This window comes from Phyllostomus hastatus, unplaced genomic scaffold (assembly GCF_019186645.2).
Source record: "Phyllostomus hastatus isolate PE091 unplaced genomic scaffold, TTU_PhHast_1.1 phas_scaffold_78, whole genome shotgun sequence".
Lineage (NCBI taxonomy): Eukaryota > Metazoa > Chordata > Mammalia > Chiroptera > Phyllostomidae > Phyllostomus > Phyllostomus hastatus.
The window spans coordinates 43,100,034-43,123,549 of record NW_025334041.1 but is presented as its reverse complement, the minus strand read 5'-3'; the positions used below and the strand labels follow the sequence as shown (position 1 = coordinate 43,123,549).

At 36.8% G+C, this 23,516-nt stretch overlaps 1 protein-coding gene and 1 pseudogene across 3 annotated transcripts in view; one reads left to right on the top strand and one right to left on the bottom strand.

The window, feature by feature from the left end:
- Positions 1–23,516, bottom strand: part of MAGI2 (membrane associated guanylate kinase, WW and PDZ domain containing 2) — a 1,385,030-nt gene that overhangs the window by 675,170 nt on the left and 686,344 nt on the right. The window lies entirely within an intron of this gene.
- Positions 14,871–15,868, top strand: LOC123812067 (annotated as a pseudogene).

The window sequence follows — 23,516 nt, the reverse complement described above, 5'->3', positions numbered from 1 at the left end:
CCTTTCATTTAGAATGGAAGGGCAGATAAAGTGTTTCTCAGATAAGGTCAAGTTAAAGGAATTCATTATCACCAAGTCCTTATTTTATGAAATGTTCAAGGGACTTATCTAAGAAAAGAAGATAAAGAAAAAACATGTATAGTAAAAGGACAGCAAACTCACAATTATTAACAATCACACCTAAAGCAAAACCGAAAGAAACTAAGGAAACAACTAGAACAGGAACAGAACCACAGAAATGGAAGTCACATGGAGGGTTAGCAATAGAGGGGTGGGAGTAGGAGAGAGGGGGAAAAGGTACAGAGAATAAGTAGCATAGACTATAGGTTGAAAATAGATAGAGGGAGGGTAAGAATAGTATGGGAAATGTAGAAGCTAAAGAACTTATAAGTATGACACATGGACATGACTAAAGGGGGGATATGGGTAGGAGAGGGTGTACAGGGTAGAGGAGAGGGGGGAAAATGGGACAACTGTAATAGCATAATCAATTATATATATATATATTAAAGATTTTATTTATTTATTTTTTAGAGAGGGAGGGGAGGGAGAAAGAGAGAGAAATATCAATATGCGGTTGCTGGGGGCTGTGGCCTGCAACCTGGGCATGTGCCCCGACTGGGAATCGAATCTGTGACACTTTGGTTCACAGCCCGCGCTCAATCCACTGAGCTACACCAGCTAGGGCTCAATAAAATATATTAAAAATAATAATATATCGTGATCAAGTGGGGATCATTCCAGGGGCACAAAGACGGTTCAATATATGCACATTGATCCATATAATACAGCACATTAAGAAACCAAATGATACAAAATCATATGATCTTATCAGTAGATACAAAAAAGTACTTGATAAGATACAACATCCATTTATGATTAAAACCCTTAATAAAATGGATGTAGAAAAGAAAGGACCTCAACATAATAAAAGCCATATGTGACAAACCCTTAGCCAATATCATACTCAATGGTGAAAAACTGAAAGCTTTTTCTTTAAAGTCAGAAAAAAAGACAAGGATTCCCATTCTCACCATTCTTGTTTAACATAGTTCTAGAAGTCCTAACCAGACAATCAGATAAGAACAAGAAATGAAAGGCATCCAAATTTGGAAGGAAGAAATAAAACTGTCACTTTCTGCAGATGACATGATTCTATACATAGAAGACCCTAAATAGCCCACCAAAAACTATTAGAAATAATAAACAAATACTGTAAAGTTACAGGTAGAAAATTAATGTACAAATTTTTCCTATATACTAACAGTGAAACTTCACAAAAAGAAATGAAAAAAATTCTTTTTGCAATTATAACCAAAAGAATAAAATACCTTGGAATAAACTGAACAAAGGATGTGAAGGACCTATATTCTGAAAACTACACTGCAATTTTAAAAGAGATTGGAAAAGACACAGGACAAGAGAATGATATTCCATATTCATGGATTAGAAGAATCAACATAGTTAAAATGTCTATATACCTGAAGCGATATACAGATCTAATGCAATCCCCATCAAAGTTCCACTTGTTCTTTTAGATAAATACAACAAAAAATTTATCAGATTTATATGGAACCACAAAAGAACCTGAATAGCCAAAGCAATTCTGACAAAAAGAGAACAAAGTGGAGGTTATCACACTATCAGAGCTACAATAATCAAAACAGCATGGAATTCGTAGAAAACCGGACACACAAACCAATGGAACAGAAACCATTGGAACAGAATTGAGAGCCCAGAACAAAAGCACAAGTATATGGGGAAATAATTTTTGACAAAAGGACCAAAAGCATATAATAGAGAAAAGGAAGTCGATTGAGTAAACAGTGCTGGGAAAATCAGAAAGCCACATGCCAAAAGATAAGCTTAGATTGCAGTTTGCCCATGTACAAAAATTAATTCAAAATGGATCAAAGTCCTAAATATAAGATCTGAAGTAATAAATCACTTAGAAGAAAACATAGGTACTAAACTTATGAATCTTAGTTATAGAGAAATATTTGAGTTTGATCCCAAAAGCAAGGGAAGTAAAGGCAAAAAAAAAAAAAGAATGGGGCTATATCAACTAAAAAGCTTCTGCACAGCAAAAGAAACCAACAACAAAACAAAAAGGCAACCCACTGAATGGGAGATGATATTTGCAGACAACAGCTCTGACAAGAGATTAATATGCAAAATATATAAAGAACCCATACAACTCAATATCAAACACAATCTGATTAAAAAATTGGCAGAGGATCTGAACAGACATCTCTCCAAAGAAGACATACAAATGACCAATACATGTATGAAAAGATGCTCAACTTCACTAGTTATTAGGAAAATGTAAATCAAAACTACAATAAAAAAACTACAATGACATACTACCTCACACTTGTTAGAATGGCCGTCATCAACAAGACAAGCAATAGCGAGTGTTGGAGAGGTTGTGGAGGAAAAGGAAACTCTCATTCACTGCAGGTGGGAATGCAGACTGGTACATCCACTATGTAAAACATTATGGCAGTTCCTCAGAAAATTAAGAATAGAGTTATCATATGACCCAGCAATTCCTCTTCTTGGTTTATACCAAAAAATAAAAAAAACATTTACTCACACAGATATGTTCACCACTATGTTCATTGCAGCATTATTCATGGTGGCCAAGATATGGAAACAACTGAAGTGTCCTTCGATAGGGGATTGGATAAAAAAGATGTGGTACACATGTACAATGAAATACTACTCAGCCATTAGAAAAGGTGAAGTACTGGTATTTGCAACAACATGGATGGACCTTGAGGATATTATTTAAAGCAAAACAAGTGAGTCAGTAAAAGCTAAGAACCACATGATTTCACTTATATGTGGAATGCAAAACTGAAACTCATAGACACAGATGACAGTGGGGCAGTTACCAGAGGAAAGAGGGTGGGGGTTATGGGAGTTAAAGGGGGTCAAATACATGGTGATGGAAGATGACCTGACACTGGGTGGTAGGCACACAATGCAATGTACAGATCATATATCATAAAAATATACACTTTAAACCTACAGGATACTATTAACTAATGTCACCCAATAAATTTAATTTCCTAAAAAAGAAAAAAATAGCTATGCTTTCTTTATTGCTCCAAACATCTCCAATTAAACCTTTCTCATAATCATGTATTAGCTTTTCCTTAAAACACTAAATTTATCATTTATTATACCCAATAAGACATTAGCTTTTTGAAATTTCCCTGAAGTTTACATGAGCAACAAATGCCATCAAGAGAACATGATGCACATTATCTACTTTCAACTTCAGAGGATTCTAGTGCTGAATGTTTATAATTTCAGGCAGAGTTAATGGCAGGAGGGAATTCTTTTTGAGGAGTATAAATGTTGGAGAGCCATCGGAACACAAATGGTGTGGTGCAGCCAACTCTGGAGTGCTCTGTTGGTTGTTAGAACTACATCTGTTATTTGTAATTCCAAAGCTACTGACAGTCCCCATGGTTATTCTAAGGGGAAATAAATTATTCACTTGAAATGATATTCTAAGAACCACCTATGTGTATTGAAGAAAATGCAAGCAGGAGAACAGGGTAAAAATTCAAGTTTAATTTTCCTTTAAAAATAATTTATGCTGTTTCTTATGACTTGAATAATAATACCTCACAAAAGCAATAATTTATTAACACACTAGTAAAACTTTATAGCAAGAGTAAGGATTCCTAATATTTCAGATTTTAGTTAGTTAACAGTTACTTTTCTTATATTCATTACCACTAAATTGAATAATATCTCAGATTTCTTACCTATGAGAGAGATATTAATAGCAATTTGTTTGTTATAAAAATTATGTGATTTAATACGTGTGAAACAATTAGAACAATCCTGGACATATTAACTGGCTGGAATAAAAACAATGGAAATGTTATTATCTGCTATGATCATTAAAGCTGTTCATAAAAATCCAATTTTCTGTTTTTTTACAGACAGGATAGGATTGTACATCCTGTTGACATTAGGTGAACAGAATTGGAGGTGGGAAATACCTATTACAAATTTCTTAGGTGACATGGTAGATTATAGAAGTGTTTCAGAGAGGTTTGAGGAAATAGTGAGTTCATTTGGACACAGAATGTTTGAGCTGACTGTGAACAACCGTGACATTTGAAAAATAAGTCTGGGGCTGGAGGCAGATTTGAGTCACCAGTCTGTAAGTGACTGCTGGAATCCTGGGGCTAGAGAATCACATAAAAAGGGTTTATAGAAAAACCTTGATGAGTAATGTGTTAGGATCAAAGTCTGAGAAATTCAGAATCTAAAAGATAAACTAAGGAAGGATGAGGAAAAAGAGTGAGAGGATTAAGAAAAATTCTTGGCATAGACAAAGGTAGGTAGAAAACCAGGTAAAAGAGATATAAGTCAGTACAGGAAATAAAGTTTTAAAAAGTCCTACAGCCATAGAAAACCTTCAGTTACTGCCTAGGAAAGCACTACCTTTCAATAAATATGTATACTGTTAAATTTATTCTTGCAAAAGCTTCTATTTCTTAAATTCATGTATAAGGAGACATTGTGACAATTTTGAATATTTTGCTCTTTAGTTCATCAAGCCAGGGCTGAATTACAATTCCAACTTGTTTCTGGTTGTAGAGACAGACGGTGACACAAGTAAGTGGGTTAAAGAAAGATATGAGTGGCACAGGTTTTGCTGCAGACAATTTGAAACTGGATGTGTGAAGCTCTGATTTCTCCTCTGCTAGCTAACGAGGCTCAATTGTTTTGTGTTCAATGAGTGCAGATGCAGTTTTTATCTCCATAACTCTGACTGCGAAGATGATGACTGTTCTAGATGCAACAGTGGGTTATCCATGAACAGTGCTCCGAGGGTCATTTCTCTTAGGTACAAATCAAGTATCTCAAATGTGAGGAATACAGTAAAACAAATGCATAAATCGTGCATTTATTATGCCATTTGGGGATAATTTATAACTCTTATGTGTTGTTCCCTGAAACCTATTTTATTTGCCATGTGTTTATTTGGTTTTCACTCAAATAAAATGGAGTATCTGGTTTTCAAGACACTAGAGACTATACACATATACACACATATATACATATGTTGTGTGTGTATATATGTATGTGTATATGTATTATATATATAAAATAGTCTATCCAGAAAGCATCCAGTCATGTAATATGAAAAATGGACACATTTATTGAAGAAGATGACAAGATACAAGAAACACTGTACATAGGAAAATGATACCTCAGTTCCCTTCAAAGTAGGCACCTTGGGATCTCACACACTTCTCCCAGTCACCATCAGCTGCTGCCCTGTGGTATTTTGCTGAATCTCATCAGTGGTTTGAAATCTCTTCTCTTTCAAAGGTGATTTCAGTTTCAGAAGTCACAGAGTGCTAAATGTCGGCTGTAGAGGGGCTGAGTCACCTGGGTAATTTGATGTTTAAGCAAAAAACTCTGAATGAAAAGTGATACAAGAGCAGGCGCATTGTCGTGATGAAGCTGCCCATTACCAGTTGCCCATAGCTGCAGCCTTCTGATTCATCTGGATAGTTTCCATGGAGGGATGTTCAAGCTTAACACAGATTTTGATGCAGATTTGTTGCTCTACTTGCTCAATCATTTTGAATGTGATGGCCACACAGTACACATGCTCACTCAACGGCTTCAACCACACTCACTGACTAGTACAGTGAAGTTGTCATTGTTCACACATGTGCATTCCAGTCCACTCTCCTTGGCTGCTAGGTTACATCCATGTTGCAAAAACCATTCTCATTATATTAACAATGGTTGACCTTTTCCAGACAGACCTCATATATATTTATTTCAATTTTTTTAATGAATAGCTTGGAACAAAAGAAGAAAAATTAGTACATTATATTTGATTTATATATGTACTTTACTGTTAGATGAAGCTGTGTTATGATTTCATGAGCATACATATGTCAAAAAAGTGTGTCATTGTTAAAGGTATGAAATTTATCATCAGACTGACCCCAATTGCTAGGACTGAGACTAGAAACCAGATTTACTGACTTCCAGTTTTATAGATTAAATAATGAGACTTCAGTTAGGCAAGTTGTCCAAATTCATCTTACTAGGAAATCTTGGAACAAAAACTCAAAAATTGGAAACTACAGCATTCATTTAAAAAGTGGTATTTTAAAATGTTTTGTCCACATTTTAAATAACAACTTATTTCAGAGAATTATCTAGATGTAGGTTTTTTGAGAATGTGACAAAAAGGTTACAAAATAATCCACTCAATTAACATTTTTAGGATACTATGTGAGCCAGGCATTGGGCTACAAAGATGAAAACAACATAAATCTTCTTCTCAGTGGAAAGATGAAGAGAGCTGGATTAACACAGGATTTGATGAGACCAATGATGAGAGTTGTACACAATGAAAGCTGGTTTCTTACTTGCCATATTTTCAAAGTCATTTTCCTTTTAGGTCAAGATTATTTAATTTAATGTAATAGAGAGAAAGGATAGAGAGCAGAATAAGACACTGACTCCTGCTTTTTGCTAAAGCTGTCAGAAAATTTTTCAAATGTGTTCATTAATTGCAGGTCCAGTAGCAAGCTGAAGTGGGTCTGAGTGGCTTGTGAGCCAATTGTTAAATATTCTGGAATTGTATGAACTGGATAGTAAAACCAGTGGTCGCTTGGAATCAGACAAAGTGGGCATATTTACATCAGAGGAATTGCAAACACTGCAAAAAGCTTTCTTTTTCTTTTTGGAGGAGAGGAAACACTGGTTTACCAGTGTTACTGGTTTATAGCTACCAACTCACAGATGATGCCAAAGTCAGACAACCACTGGTTTTCTTCTCATGAGTCATTGGTAAGGAATTTTCAAATGATGATAACAAGCTCCTCTCCAGTGGACCGTGAAATAGTTGATTTTCATTTTGTTTGTAAACCTGGTGTTTGGGTGAGTACTGTCTAGTCATATGAGCTAATGTTTTCCAGGAGAATAAGGGAGAAAATTGAAATAACTTTTTCCCCTATGAAAACAAAGCTGACTGAATTAACCTTCCTTTATCTAAACATTTCCAGGTGGTGGAGAGTGCCTGAAAACACGATTTTCTCAAGTAAATGCTTATAATAATGCCTTAAGTGGTTCACTTCTGTTTTTTAATGAATTACAGTCTCTTACTTCTGTTCTGTTTGGTGGCTACTGCCAAGTGTAGCAAACGACATCCAGTAATTTCTCAAAAGGGCAACAAGCACAAATGGCTGTGTTCTAGTTGAAACTTACCATTGAGTCACTATTTGGTGTTAACAAATGGCTTCAAAGTTTCCAGTTTAAGCTTTAAACCCAGTAAGTTAAAGTTATTTAAAAAGATTAAAAATTATACTGTCTTTTGCAATAACATAAACAGATCTTGGGAGCATTATGCTAATTGAGTAAGTCAGGCAGAAAGACAAATACTGTATGATATCATTTATATGTGGAATCAAAAATAGCAAAAAAAAAACCAAGCTCATATATACAGATAACAGATTGTTGCTTATCAGAGGTGGAAAGTATAAGATAGGAAAAATATGTGAAGGTGGTCAAAGGTACAAATTTTCAATTATAAAATAAAAAAGTCATGAGTTGTAATAATAATACTGTATTGGACATTTGAAAGTTGCTAAGAAAGTAAATCTTAAAATTTCATCATAAGGAAAAAAATTTGTAACTATGTATGGCATCAGGTGTCAACTAGACTTATTGTAATAATCATTTTGCAATATGTACAAATATCAAACCATTATTTGTACACCTGAAACTAATTTCTGTCAATTATGCCTCAAAAATTTTTTAAGAGATTAAAAGTTATCTATCTTTATCTTCCACAAATATATTTAAATCTATACCAATTAAGTCCTATTTTAGGAAGGCAAAGATTAGGGGGCACAGAACAATTTGGCAACAATGTCAGTCAGTCAATATAAGAGACAAATGTCAATGAAGTAAGAGATCAATGTAAGAGACAAATGTGGGTAATAGGAGACAGGTTGGAGAAGGTAGTAGAAATGGCATCAGTCCTGAAACAATGTATAGCCTTAATTTTTGTTCTGTTTTGCCTTTTTTTTTGAAGGTCTAGGGAAGGGCATTTTAAGAGGGAAAACAACTGCAACAAAGCACAGATGGAGGAGGTTTCCGGTCCAGATGGTAGCACAGGTAAATGAGGTACTTGCATCCTCCCACAGCCACATCATAATTACAACTAAACTAGGAGCAATGATCATTCAGAACCACCTGAAATCTAGCTAAATGGAAGTCCTACAACTAAGGTTAGAAAGAAAAAGCCACATGGAGACTGGTAGGAGGGACGGAGACATGGAACAACGGGTGCCACACATACATATGGCAGATAAAATCGGGAGGGATAGCTTGACTGCTGAGGTTCCCCCTGAGGACCAAGGGGTCCTAACTGCACATCAGGGTCCCTAGCCCATGGTGCCAGTGCCATTGTCAAGAAGAGAGGTCTTCATAACTTCTGGAGATTGCGGCTGCGTGAGACAGAAGGCTACTGGAATCCCAGGCAGTTCCTCATAAAGAATCTGCATGAAAACTTACTTGGACTCACTCCCTTTGAGCTTCAGTACAGGGACAGCAGGTCGAAAGGCACAAGGAAGGCATGAGGCACATATGAGGAGAAATTGAATTGTTTGGCATCAGGGCAAGATTAGAAGGGAGGCTTTCTCTCAGACAGAAGGGCAGGCAGAGGTTTTGTTCCTTTTCTGAGCCCTCCCTGCACAAAGCTGGCAGGCACCATATCTGAGTCTCCATTAACCTGGCTAACATTGTTTGCCCTGCCCTGGTGATTCCCTGAGATCTTACCCCATCCACTTGTGGGCCAACCCAAGCTGTTTCCAGTGGCTTTTCCATACAAATGGCCATACATACGATGGCTTATGTTTCAGGCTTTTCTAAAATCTCTCAAACAAGCTCCATCTGGTTTCAGTGTGCCCTGTACCTCTTGCTAAGTGTCCCAAGGCCAGCATTAGTGGCAGCTAGCCTTGGTTCATTTCTTGGCCTCTCCTGGGCACCTCCAGGCCCAGTACAAGTAGCAGCCATTTGCAGATTGCTCTGTAGCTCACATGGGAAGCCGAGGGCAGAACACAGACAGCAGTTAACATTGGCTTTCACCTTCCAGGAGGCCCTAGAACCAGCACACTTCATGGACAGCTTCAGGCCAAGTCAAAGCACCATCCAACCACATCCACAAGTGACATTCTCAAGAGGATTCAGTGGGCACCAGAACCCTGCTGAACTAAGTCCTGCTTCATAGGGTGAGCCCATGCCCAGCTGATCCTCCACTGAGGCCATGGCCTCACAGCTGATAAACCTGAGGGTAAAATCTCACAAATCCCATCAATGTTGTAACAATAATCAAGGCTCAAATACAACAGAAGTGTGTACACAGCCCACAAAGGTTGGAGGTGGGGTGCACCTGGAGTGCCTAGATGAGGTGAACAGGGATGCTGTGCCACTAGACCCTACAGGAAACCTACTATTTTAGGCCATTCTCCCAAGCCTGAGAGACATAGAAGCTCATACACAGAAACAAACACAGGGAAGCAGCTAAAATGAGACAGAGAAACAGATTCCAAATGAAAGAACAAGAGAAATATTCAGATAAAAGAAAAAGAACTCAGGAAAGTGGAGGCAAGCAAACTACCAGATACAGAGTTCAAAACAGTGGTTATAAAGATGCTCAATGAACTTAGGGGAAGCACAGATGAACTTAGAAATTAAGTAGCACAAAAAAGGACATGGAAACTATAAACAAGAACCAGTCAGAAATGAAGAATTTACTAACAGAAATGAAGAATAATTTATAGGGAATCAAGAGTTGAGCAGATGAAGCTATGAATCAAATCAGTGATTTTGAATAGAAGGAAGCAAAAATCATCCAATGAAAAGAACAAAAAGAAAAAAGAATCCAAAATATAAAGATAAGCTAAGGATCCTCTGGGACAACTTCAAGCTTACCAACATTCTTATCATGGGGTGCCAGGAGGAGAAGAGAGAGAGCAAGAAATTGAAAGCCTACTTTTAAAAATGACAGAAAACTTCCCTAACCTGGTAAAGGAAATAGATATGCACATCCAAGAAGCAAGGAGAGTCCCAAACAAAAGGAACCCAGAGAAACCCACACCAAGATACATCATAATAAAAATGTCAAAGTTTAAAGACAAGAAGAGAATCTTAAAAGAATCAAGAGAAGAGCCCGTTAGTTACCTACAAGGGGGCTCCCATAAGACTGTCAGATTTCTCAACAAAAACATTTCAATACAAAAAGGATTGGCAAGAAGTAGTCAAAGTGATGAAAAGCAAGAACCTACAACCAAAATTACTTTACCCAGCAAAACTACTGCTTAGAATCAAAGGACATATAAGGAGCTTCCCAGACAAGAAAAAGCCAAAGGAGTTCATCATCAACAAACCAGTATGACATGAAATGTTAAAGGGTCTTCTTTTAGAAGAAAAAACAAAGATAAAAATATGAGTAAAATGGCACTAAATACATATCTATCCATAATGGAATCTAAAAAGCAAAATAAAGGAACAAGCAGAACAGAAATGAACTCAGGCACAGAGTACACATTGATGGTTGCGAGATTGGATGGAGGCTGGGGAGATGGGTGAAAAAGGTGAAGGAATTAGGAAATATAGGTTGGTAGTTATGGAGTAGTTACTGGGATATAGAGTACAATATAGAGATTATAGTCAATAGTATTCTAATAACTATGTATGGTGTTGATGGGTATGATGAGATTTATCAGGATGATTGCCTATTAAGTTATATAATGCCTAATCACTGGGGTATACAGTCCTACTGAAACTAATATATTGTATGTCAATTCTAATTAAAAATAAAAAATGATTTAAAAATAAAATGTAATGAGGAACACTTGAGCAAGCAGGCTAAGGGTCAACAGGGCGATGAATCAGACTTGACCAGGCCCTGATGTGGTGGTACCTTGGACACAGTGAACCCTGGAATACAATGGAAATGACTGCACCTGTGCAGAAGTATATTTTAGCCTCCTTCACATGGAATTCTCACTTGTAGCTCTGGAATATATCTTTTGAAATGACCAAAGAAACTAGGAGTTACTGAAACCCTCACTTATATCTGAACACAGCTGGGTTTATTCCCACTTTAAAGAGCCACCCAGACAAGGAAATTCAGGGGAATAGGAAGGCAAGTGTTTAGATGACTGGTGATGACTAGTCATCTAAAATTTGATATTAAATTTAAATTTAATATCAAAATTAAACTAGCAAAAACAAACAAAAAAACATAAACAAAAAAACAGGACAATGTCGGAGTAAAGGAAGGAAAAGTAGAACCAATCCTCAAAATGAACTAGAAAGGTAAATTTGAAATTATAGTAATTGTATTTGCCTGAACATGATTTTAGTTTAATTATAACCTCTGACTCTAAAATATTCTAAGTCATACCCAATAGTACTCAAAACTTTTTACTTAATACTCATTCTAAATGCAACAGTAATACCTGGAGGCAGTAATTCTGAGATAAACATTGTGGTTTCTCTACTTAGAAGTCCTTATGATTCAAATACATATAGTTTAACAGATTGTATTTTATGTATGTCTTTTTATGACACAAGCAACTACATTTAAATGTGCAAAAACTCTTCCCTGGGTAATTTGCATTCTTATGTCCCATTACAGAGTCTCTTATTTGAATTTCCATCTGGTCCTTAATATTTTCATGTGTTTATTATTGCTTTAATGAGATAATCTTGTTTTTACATATCCAGGTTTCATTACTATGTGGTAAAAGCAATCTCTACCTTGCTTTTACTCCCATAAACACTGTGGCTTTCACCTTGGAGCTTAATGCAGGCTCCAAGATACTTGGAGATACTTCTCATGTAGCAAAATGGAAAGAACAACTGTTTAGAAGTGAAATTTAAGTAAAGGTGGGTCCATTATTTCTTAACAATCAACAGATAGACTTTTTGTTAATCAATATCCACCTATATATAATGCTTCTTTGAGAATTTATCAAGGCAAAGTAATATATGATATATCTTGGATTGAAGCAAAATTTGAAAGAATTAAATGGATTCTATACACACTTTCTGTCGATGAAGACTGACAGGACTGAAAATTGATAATTCAGTTTTCATTCAACAGTCGTAACAAATGCTACCTTCAGTTTGCACTGTCAACTAAAATTGTATTCCTTCAAATGTATCCACACCCATGGTTTTCTTTGAATAAACTGAAAATCATTTCTAAAACTCAGACAGAAAGTGGTCTTATCACCACACCCACTTTAAGGTTTAAGTGAACTTGACAATGAGTTTAGGTTATCAATAAAATTGTCTCTAATTTTGGAGCCACTATCTTTCAAGGAGAATCAGACCTTTTTCTACTTTCTCGGCATGGTGGAGTAACTGGCAGTACACAATAACTGGCTAGATATTTATTTACTTAACTATTTAAGTTAATGAGCACATAGTGCCTATTGTAGACCAAGCATTTTTTATGTGCTTTGAACATGTTAATTCATTTCATCCTAGATGACATATAACCCCCTTGGGACATAATGAGAGAGTATGTTTAGAAAAAGAAATTTAATGAAGTGTCTTTGAATGAGCCCTCCATAATTTAAGAGAACTTTTAATAGTACTGACAATATCTGACTATTTATTGAATGCCAGGTATGTGGAAAACCATATTTATATATGTTAGCTTGCCTTCATCAGGCATTTAAGACAGGTATTATGAACTCCATTTCTTGAATGAATAGACCTTAAGTCTCATAAATAATAATTACCAGAGCCAGGAGTTGGTGTCTACACAGCATTCACATATTTTTGAGTCTCTTCTAATACTCACTCTTGTAAAATACTTTATAATACATTCTTTTGGTTCCATGTTCTACTTTTTATGAAATTACTGAGTCAAACCCTTTCCTATTATAAATATCTCTCCCACCTGTCTCTTGCTTTCTGTCCCTGCTGTTAACAAACCAGTTAAATCCACATCACATATCACTGTACTTTTGCAAAAGACTATTAAGTCGCCTTCATCCAGTTCACTCTTTACACCACCAAGATGTTGATCTTTAGACAACATAAATCTCATCATCTTGCTACCCTGCTTAATACTTCTCAAAAGTTCCCAACTGTTTTCAGACTAAATCTCAGATCTTAACCATTAGTTGATGCCCTTTATCTCTTTGTTTTCTAAGTTCCTACATGTCCTTCAACACTTACCTGAAATGTCCTCTTCCACAGGATGCCATCTCAGACATCTCTGGGTCTAGGTTGGCTGCTTCTCCATTAGAGTATTCCTCATACCTTTCCCATGTCTATGGCTACCACTTCCACTCACATTTATTTTCAAACTATTCTGACACCAAAACAAGGTACAACACCCAGTAAAAATTCCATTTACTATTTCAGTCCTCAATGACTTCTATGTTCTTGGGTGCTGAGTTAAAAATAGACCTGGAAAAAGATGGTTATCCAGCAGAATTTGTGTTCATACCTGAGCTATTTCCTGATTGCTCACCTTTAGATGCTGTTTTCAATGACTTCTGTGTTTGGCTCCTGGCATTTACACATGATCTTTTGGCATTGACTTTTTGCACCCATCCTTGGTAACTTGGATTACAGACAAAAGTTGTGCTTACTCATTACTTCCCAGTATTGACCCCACACCACAAGTTTCTTTTACATAAACCCTAAATCCAGCCAGACAAACACAGTATTTACATGACTCTTTCTTGGACTAGAAACCAAGAAGTCATCAAGCATTCAGACAGAACTTTCTAAGTTATTAACATATCCAGGAGAGTGAATTTAGTCCTAAAGAAGAGTCTTTCATGAGAGTGACCTTATGCTGAGGTACCATTGCTAATAGAATGGTTATTTATGCTAATAAGCACATTACTACACCATAAGTACATTGTATTTAATCTTCACAGGAGATAAGATCACACACATTTTATGAAAGTGGAAACTGAAACTCAGAGAAGTCAGTAAGTAGTCCAAATTCACATTGCTAGATAACTATCAAAATCAGGATTCTGGCTGACTTTAAATCTTATGTCTGCCCGTCATAACCCTCTTTGAGTGCAAGTACCCTGGGTCCTAGAACAACATGTGCACAGCATCCTGTGGTTTGGGGGAGGGGAGTAGGTAATGAATACCAAATCAAGCTATATTAGCTACATCAAAGACTGCACCTCTTGGCCCATTCTCAGAGAAATGAACTATGATGTAATGATGAGGACACAAATTTAATCTCTGGGTGAGTCTAGAATTTTATCTGTTAGTGGTTAGCTAATGCCAACCAAACTCTTCAAAGGAACATTGCAAGAGGGGTTATCGCATCATATTGATGAACCATAGTGATCAAAGGAAGATGGGAGTTGGGGACAGGATAAAAGCTTACTCAGCAGAGAAAAATATTCATAAGTTACAGAATATTACCAGAAGAATTAGTGTCACTTGACTCAAAAACAGGTGCCACTTTTGAAAGTCAAGAGAAAGAAAAACTTCAGAGTCATATGATTTGTCAATCCATAGGTAATTGCTCTTACTTGTAATTTCAAATAGTGCCATCCATGCTATGCAAGATTGATGACTATTACTGAAAGAATCTGGGTCTATGCCTGCAAACTAAATCAAAAGATCATGCTGTTATCATCTAGAAAATACTTGCACCACGTCTTTAAAACTAAATCAATAAATGTTTTATAGGTAAGCTCTGAGGATATAATTAATTCAGCCATTGAAATTCTAGTTAAGGCTCTCTGCTCCTCCAATTCGACAGATAGCCATGTCTTCCTGCACAGTGCCAGCTTCAACCCTGAGACATGACAGTGAAAGTGGGAATGAATGGATTTGGCCATGTTGGGCACCTGGTCATCAGGCTGCTTTTTAACCTGGCAAAGTGTATATTGTCACCATCAATAATCCCTTCATTGTCCTCGACTACATGGTCTCCATATTTCATATGATTCTACTTATGGAAAGTTTCAAAGGAACAGTCAAGCAGAGAGCAGGAAGCTTTTCATCAATGGAGAGTCCATTTCCACCTTTCAGGAGTGAGATCCTTCCAACATCAAATGGGGTGATGCTGGTGCTGAATACACTGTGGAGTCCACTGGTGTCTTCACTACCATGGGGAAGGCTGGGGATCACTTGAATGGTGGAGCCACGAGAATCATCTGCTCTGTCCCTTCTGCAGATATCCCCATGTTTGTAATGGGTGTGAACCATGATAAGTATGACAAATCCATGAACATTGTCAGCAATGCCTCCTGCACCACCAACTGCTTAGGCTATCCTAGCCAACATCATCCATGACAACTTTGGATTCATGAAGGGACTGATGACCACAGTCCATGTCATCACTGCCACCCAGAAGACGGTGGATCACCCCTCTGGAAAACTGTGGTGTGATGGCCGAGGGGCTGCTGAGAACATCATCCCTGATTCTACTGGTGCTGCCAAGGCTGTGGGCGAGGACATCCCTGAGCTGAATGATGAGTTCAATGGCATGGCATTCCCTGTCCCCACCTGCAATGTGTCAGCTATGGATCTGACCTGCCACTTGGAGAAAGCTTCCAAATATGATGACATCAAGAACATAGTGAAGCAGCCATCAGAAGGCCTCCTCAAGGGCATCCTGGGCTATACTGAGGACCAGGTTGTGTCCTGTGACTTTAATAGTGACAACTACTCCTCCATCTTCAGTGATGGGGCTGGCATTGTCCTCAGTGACTACTTTGTCAAGCTCATTTCCTGGTATGACAGTGAATTTGGCTAAAGCAACAGGAACTTCATGGTCTACATGGCTTCCAAGGAATAAGAGAACCCTGGACCACCAGCCCCTGTGATGTGAAGAAAGGCCCTTGTCTGCTGGGGAGTCCTTGCCCCAAATCAATCCCCCAATACAATGAGAATCTTCTGACCTCTAGTTTCCATCCCAGACCCTCTGAAGAGGGGAGTAGCTTAGGGAGCTCTACCTTGTCATACACCATCATTAAAGCTCAAAATACCCAGTCTACCCAAAAAAGAAATTCCAGGTATATCTTTATAAGTTCTATCTATGTTATCTAATATATGATGATAATATCAATAAGTATAAAATTTTGTGGTATATAAAGGACCAAGATTCATGATCACATTTAGGTATTAAGTTCACAGAAAATATATATGCTGGAGGTTATGCATGCAATTCAATTAGACTCAAACCCAGGAAGCTTTCATTTCCTATTGTGTGCCAGGTCTGTGCCAGCGCTGAGGGTAATCAGTGTGAGCCCCTACCTGGCATTAGGCTAGAAGAGGCATCAGAGACTAACTGATATTTACAGAAGATTTCAAATAACAGTAATATTAGAAATAGAGCAATAGGTCTATTCCCAGGTCATTAGAAATATGAACAAGATATAGGTGCCATGAGAGGAGGGGTTGCTATTGCCTGGGAAGAGTGTTTTACGATGTCCTAGTTTCTTCATTTGTGAAAGCAAGGGCTGGAGTAGAATGGGTGAATGGTATCACCATTATAGTGTGCTTCTGCTTATAATTTTGCCATGTCTATATATTGCCAGGCTATTTTTACTTTATTCATTTTTTTCTCTAAGGCTATATTTTCTGATATGACCTTTGGCAATATTCAGTTGAAAACTTTTCATTATCAAGAACTGATATGGAATCTTCATTATTCAGTTCTCTAACTTCTCCTCTTTCTCCCTTCCTAAGTGCTTTGTAGGATGTTATTGCTTTTGAATATCTCCTCCAGAGACTGAGTATGGAAAGGAGGTGGAATTATAATCAGTCAGTTCTGCTTATTAAAGTTCTTGTGAAAGTTTGATAGAAGAGAGGTTCGGCATTTAAGGGAATACTTTTTCATATCAGAAAGTTCTTAATTACCTGTAGTAATGGGAGCAGTGGTGTGTATAATCCAAAATGGTGGATAATCCAAACATCATTTATATTTGACTTTGAAATGTATTTTTGAACTTGCATTCGAAAGGAAATATGGGACCTGAAGACTTGAAGAGTCCTAAGCTTTCTATCTATCTTATACACACCAGTCTTTAGAGAGAATAAGGAATTGCATGTTTAGGTTTTAAGACCTTTCTCCACTGGATTGCAAGTCAAATTAGAGTTAGAAGAAGCAGAAATGGGACAATGTGAACCAAGGTGGCTAAGCATGCTTTATCTTAGATGATAGAGAGTATGGCTAAATACCTGAGTTGTATATCATCAAGGTTGGATGTGATGCACATCATTTTAGGCTAAACTTGCTCAAAGAGTGTGACTCCTCCACTGAACTCTAGTCTGGCACTCTGAGGATGCCACAGCAGGGTGTCTGCAAGACCTATTTCCAAACAAATTTAGATTTGTCTTGTACATGATGAGAACTATTTATAAAGATTATATTCATTAATAGCTTATAATAGACACCTCTGTCAATTGCATTTATAATGTAACACAAGATTATATCTAATGAGAAGATCTAACATGAGAAGGCATTGATTACCAGTGCAAGCCAAGGCTACAATACTTTTCCTTTTCTAATCAGCTATGCAAACTGCAGAGGGAAGTCAGTGACAAAACTCATAATCCTTCAGTTCATTGAAATTTGAATTGAAACCTTAATAACAATGATAGTTTTCATCAAAATATATAAAAGGGTAAAAGAAAATATATATATTTTAGCCAGCAAAGCCAAATCCAGAAATCATACTGAATGACAAGATCTACATTCAGAAGTAATGGGCATTATTACACAGGGGTCTTTAATAGTTTCTGCTGTGATCTGTGTAATTGATAAACAAAAGACAAGAAGAGAGATTTAAAGAACTGAAAGAAAAGCAGAAAGAAAGGTGTAAAAAAAAACTCAAAAGATAATTTAAATTCTTCTATCTCTAAAGCAAATAGAAAGCAAGAATAAATAAAAGACAAAACAAAATGAAATCTAAACAATTTTGGTATGCATGCTTTAAAATCTATCAGTGATTCTTTACCTGCATCTGCCTAAAGAAGGTGGGTCATTAAATAGAATGCAAATTAGTCCATATCCCCAGGGCAAGGGAATTTAGCATGTGGTAATTATTCAGGCAGAGAGATTTTAGCATTGCAGGAATGAAAGAATGGAGTGTGCAAATGAAAAAAAATATTAGACTAGAATCAGAAAGAATTGAAAATAAAATAAAATTATTTTCCTGATATGTGTTCACAAATTTCTTCTGTAATTTTAAAGCATGATTTTCTTATTTCATATTATTTTCTTTTTTCAATATTGCCATACTTTATTCTTAGAATATCTAAAAATGTGAAATATGTTCTATAGTTTCTGTGATAAGGCAATTCGAAATCTTGAATTTCATCTCCAAACATGCTCCAGTTTATAATGTTATCTTGTGTATAATAGTTATTCCTTTGGGCTAAAGTTCTGTTTCATTCATTGGTTCTTTCTTCAATAAACATTTTGTGGATAAAAAAGGGGCTCTACATCAAATCTGACAAACCCAGGAGAAGTTTGTATGGTGGGCCTTACAAACTCAGAGACCTAAAATAACCACATAGAATGATCAGAAATTAAAACTTTCTAACTAAAAGCGAGTCATGCTATGGATTCATATTCTAGGCCAGTATCTTTCCTGACAAAAGTCAATCTTTACCTTAACTGAGCCTGTCTATTCAGAATTTCAGGATGATTTCCTTCTTCCAGACCCCTTACAATCACTGTACCAGAGTACAGACTACATAATCTCTCATTATTATTGTTATGGTGTTAATTGTTCATTGTTAACTATCCTGTACTCACCAATGTAAAAAACGTGTGTGTCTATCCATTATACTTTTTATCCAATCTCAGAGATAAATAAATTTATTTTACTAGCACTAATACTTGTTTTTCTTATATAGAACCAGAAATAAAATCAGTATACACTTTATATACTAAAAATGTGGAGGAAAAGGTATGGGGAATTGAGTGTTTAGAACATTTTATTCCAATACTCTTCACTGATTTTTTAACATTCATGATGAAAAATCATTTTTCATCAAAAAGATCCAAGTATAATATAAACACATCTGGAATTCACAGTTTATACTCTTTTGTGCTTCCTCAATTTCTGTCATTTCTTTCGGTTTTGGCATGCAAACTGTTATTGCCATATTCTTTCCTGTTTCTTCCCCCTGAGAGAAGATCCCCGGTGTTCAACACAGCACAGCTGTGTGATGTGATGTGGGGGGTGTGTAGGAGGAAGGAAGGAAGAAAAAGAGGGACAAAGATAAAGAGCATTCTTGCATAAATATGCATATGTATAATGATATATAAACACATATGAAATGTGGTCTTCTAGACAGAGGCAGACAAAGAAATATATCAACATGAAGCATAGAAACACATGTATAATCAGATGGATCAGCGATCTTAGGGACAAGGTGTTTCAAAGCTAAGTCTATAAAACCATCTAATTACAAGACCATTTTAATACTCCATTCTGCTGTTCTTTATAAGCAGTTTCTCCCTTCTGTTTGCTGTCTTTACTGAAGTCACAGCAAGGGCTGTGCTGAGCCTCCAGTTGATCTAAGTTGCTCGGTGCATGCCCAGACAGCAAGAAAATGGTTTCTCTGGCAACAGGAATTATGTGAAATCTGTGTGTCCTCCCCCACCCTCCATCTGATTCCTATTCACTTAAGCTGTTCACATATAGGCAACAATGAGGCATTGGAACTCTAATGAGCAATTCAAATTTATTGAGCTAACTCATGGAGGCAGACACTGTGAGCATCCTCATTTCCTGTGCACCAAGGAGCAGGGCACGTTTGTTGTGTGTTATCAGTTATTCAAGAACCATGCTCTGTCAGCAAATAGCCCAAACCAGATAAAATGAGATAAACATCTAAAATATGAAGCACATATAAAATTTATTTCCATCATGCTAGAAGGGAAATACAAAGGCTTTCAGGGGCTAAACACTCAACTTCGAATTTTCCAGACACTGAGGCATGGAGGTCACCGTGATTTAAAACAGCCTCACAGTATGTCTGGAACCCAGGAGGGAAAGGCAAAAGCTTTGATTACATTGTTTTGAATGTCAACTTTTATATTTCTAGAAAATCACACTGTCTCTCAAACTAAAACTCTATAGTTTTGAATTTAGGTTTTGTTAATATTCTCTGATAATAGTTTATCTCTGATACAGTTTTTCTCTGTATCATTTGTTTAGGAAAGAGTCCTGTATCTAGCAATGGCGCTAAGGTTGATATTCACTAGAGAGTTTAACCAAAAGGGGATTGATTTGCTTGGAGAAACAGGGTGGAGAAGCAAATTAGCCTAGTCTTCATGCACTGGGGGAATGTGGAGGGGGTTAAGAAAATCCATTTTTCCTCCAACAAGGATAAAATAATAGCAAATATACTCAGTGACATAAATCACAAAACATAATGAATATGGAATGAACCCCTAAACAGGTTTTAGAATCATTGTCCTAGAAATTTGTCAGGAAAAAAAATTGCTTCTTAGCTGTCTGGTGTATTTTAGTACAATTTACCTGGAATGGGGTAGTAGATTCTCAAAACTTTCTTGGTATTATGATTATATATTTAACCTACTCAAAATTAAAGACTTTCTGTCACCAAAAGCAAAAATATTTTAACTTCCAGTTAAAGCTCTGAGGAAACAGAGGGCAGAATGATTAGTTTAGTGACACCAATATAATAATTATTTAACAAAAAAGCATAAGTGAGTGATGATGCAGAAAAAAACAAGATGAAAGTAAAATAGTAGTAGTAACAATTACTTCATATTAACAGCCAATCCTTAAACAGTGGGTACATATTGTCTTAGATGATAAGATAATTAAAAAACCTGAAATAACCTACATTTTTCGAGGACTATGTGTAGCCATTAAGTATAGCCGAAATTTGGAGAATAAACTCAAAACGTAAGCCCTGCAGAGAAGACATGCGTATTGGAGCCAAACATTTGGGATTTTAAAATTTGCCACAGAGCTCTCAGGAACTGAACATCTTGACATAAAAATTTTATTCAATGTACAACCAAAGACCCTATTTTGTGGTTTTTGGAAAATAAAATTGACTATGTTTTTAAAAAATTTATTCCAATTGGAACATAGAAAATCAACACTTCTATATAAGAATGAAATGCCTTTTACCTAATAAATCAACTAATCTGAGACCAGGACTTTGTATATTTAAGACTGCTCGCTTCAGGAAGAAATTGTTCCTGTGTTTCTAACTGTGGCACCCTTCTGCGAGCAGCATGTGGGGTAATAAATACACCAGGAGTTACACATGTTTTCAAAAGAATTTCTGAGTCCTGATTTGGAGTCCTTTTGCTACCAAAGTACTTTTCAAATGTGAGTTTTACTTTCTTTTGTTTTCTTAATTTTATTTATGTAATTCCATACATTATTATTCCAAAGATGGCTTATAATTTTAGTGTGTAGAATGTGTACTAACATATTCTACATTACAGTGATTACACTGTTCCTTTTAATGTGTAATCCTCTGATTACAGGGTTCCTTTTAAAGAGAAATTTGTCTATTATTTGGAAAATATCTTGATAAGGTTCATGTAGTGGAATATACGAGTCTGAGAACATGTGTGAGTAGGAGAGAAAGCAGTAGAAGACAGCAAAATTGTTCCTTAATTAGAAATTAATGAGGATTTAGTGCATGGTAGGGAATAAAGAAGAAAAGGAACAAGGCACAGTGGCCTTTAAGACAGATAAAAAAGTCTACACTGGGGACATCTAATATTCTGTCTTAAGTTGTTGCTATTTCTGCATCTGCCCCAGTATTTAGGAAAGGATGCTATATTCACATTGCTGAGCATCTTTACTTTTCTGGAACTATGCATGTGTTATACGCTTAAGAAAGAGACTGATTTCCCCATTTGAGTGTGTATCATAGCAGAGACACAAAGCAGAAAACAAAAAAAGTTGTAGTTGTTGAGACAAAGTTGACCATGAGGATGCAAGAACCACTGAGAGTTTAGAGAAATCTTGAGAGGAGTATCCAGCATGGAAGAAGAGTTGATGCTGATCTTGTTTAGAGCTTAATGGGCAAGAAGACTTCAGGCTCATACTACCACACACACACACACACACACACACACACACACACTCTGAAATGGTAAAATATTACAAATTTTAAAATTAGAAATAAGAAAAACACACAATTGATGTTCAAGATCTGGGAGAAAAATGCCATGTGTATCAATGGACTATGTACATTTGAGTAATATAAGATTAGTGGACCAGATTTGGATACTCATTGCGGTAAATTCCTGTTACAAGTTTTTATAATCTTTTCAAAATGATGTACTTGCTGACACTTTCCACTTTAGGGGTGAAGCTATCTGATTCCCAATATTCTCCTTCTTTCTTATAAAATGGAAATAGTAGTATCTATTTCAAACACAAATATTAATGGCTAATTCTTATTTAGTACATGCTGTAGGTCAAGCCCCATTTTACTGCTATTATTTAATTTAACCCTCAATATAATCCCTTGAGATATTTTTACTCTTATTGATTGTATGAGTCAGAAAATTAAGGCTAAATAACTTTTCTGGGCACAAAAAAAGTAAATAACTTTTCTAAACAGAAAGCTTATGAGAAGTGGAGCCATTAGCATAACCCAAGGGTACTGGTAGTGAAACAGGACATTAAGAAACTAGGAAAATTCTTTGGCAAGTAGAATGGGGAAACTGAGACACAAAGCTGAACACAATGGTCAAGCAATTTATAGCCAGGTGCAGATGGTCACAAGGGGAGTGCCTGGCAGGGGGCAAGAGTAGGAAAACAAAGGCCTTGCCTCCAGGGTAACCTCTTCTCCCCTGGCTTTTCCTCCCCAGAGATAACATCTAGGCATCAGTTGTATTTCAGCTCCACGCCAAGAAAGCAGCAAAACTAGGTGGGTGATGCCAGAACCAACTGCAATGACTAAAGACCCCTCACCCTGTCACTGACCAGTCAGTGGAGACCATGACCCTGATAGGGCAGACGTGGAGAAGTGATGAATATTCTGGTGAAACCCTTCCTTGAGACCTCCCCTGGATTTCTGTCTGCAAGAGAGAAAGAAAATCCTCAACACAAAGGACTTAGCTTGAGCTCTCCCTCTGGGGAGCAGCCCCAGCCATTCCCTTCTTCTCCCCCTACTTCTTTCTTCACTGGCATGTGTCTCCTAAAGTCTAAGGCAATGTGCAGCTGGCAGCTCATCCCAGGCTAATCCCCTGAACCTGTCCCCAAGGACTCCTTTTCTCTGACTTTTCAGTGAGCTAAGGTATCCCTGCCTAGGCTCTCCTGTTGCTTCTTCTATGCTAAGCCCTTCCTTGTTTTACTGTCCCCAGCTTTAATAAATGTATCTTCATAGTCATCTGGAAACATGTTGTGGAATCTTTCCTACATGAAGTCAAGAACCCATACTTTGCAGCTGGCCCTGGGCAGACCCACTCAGGGCCAGTCCCCTGC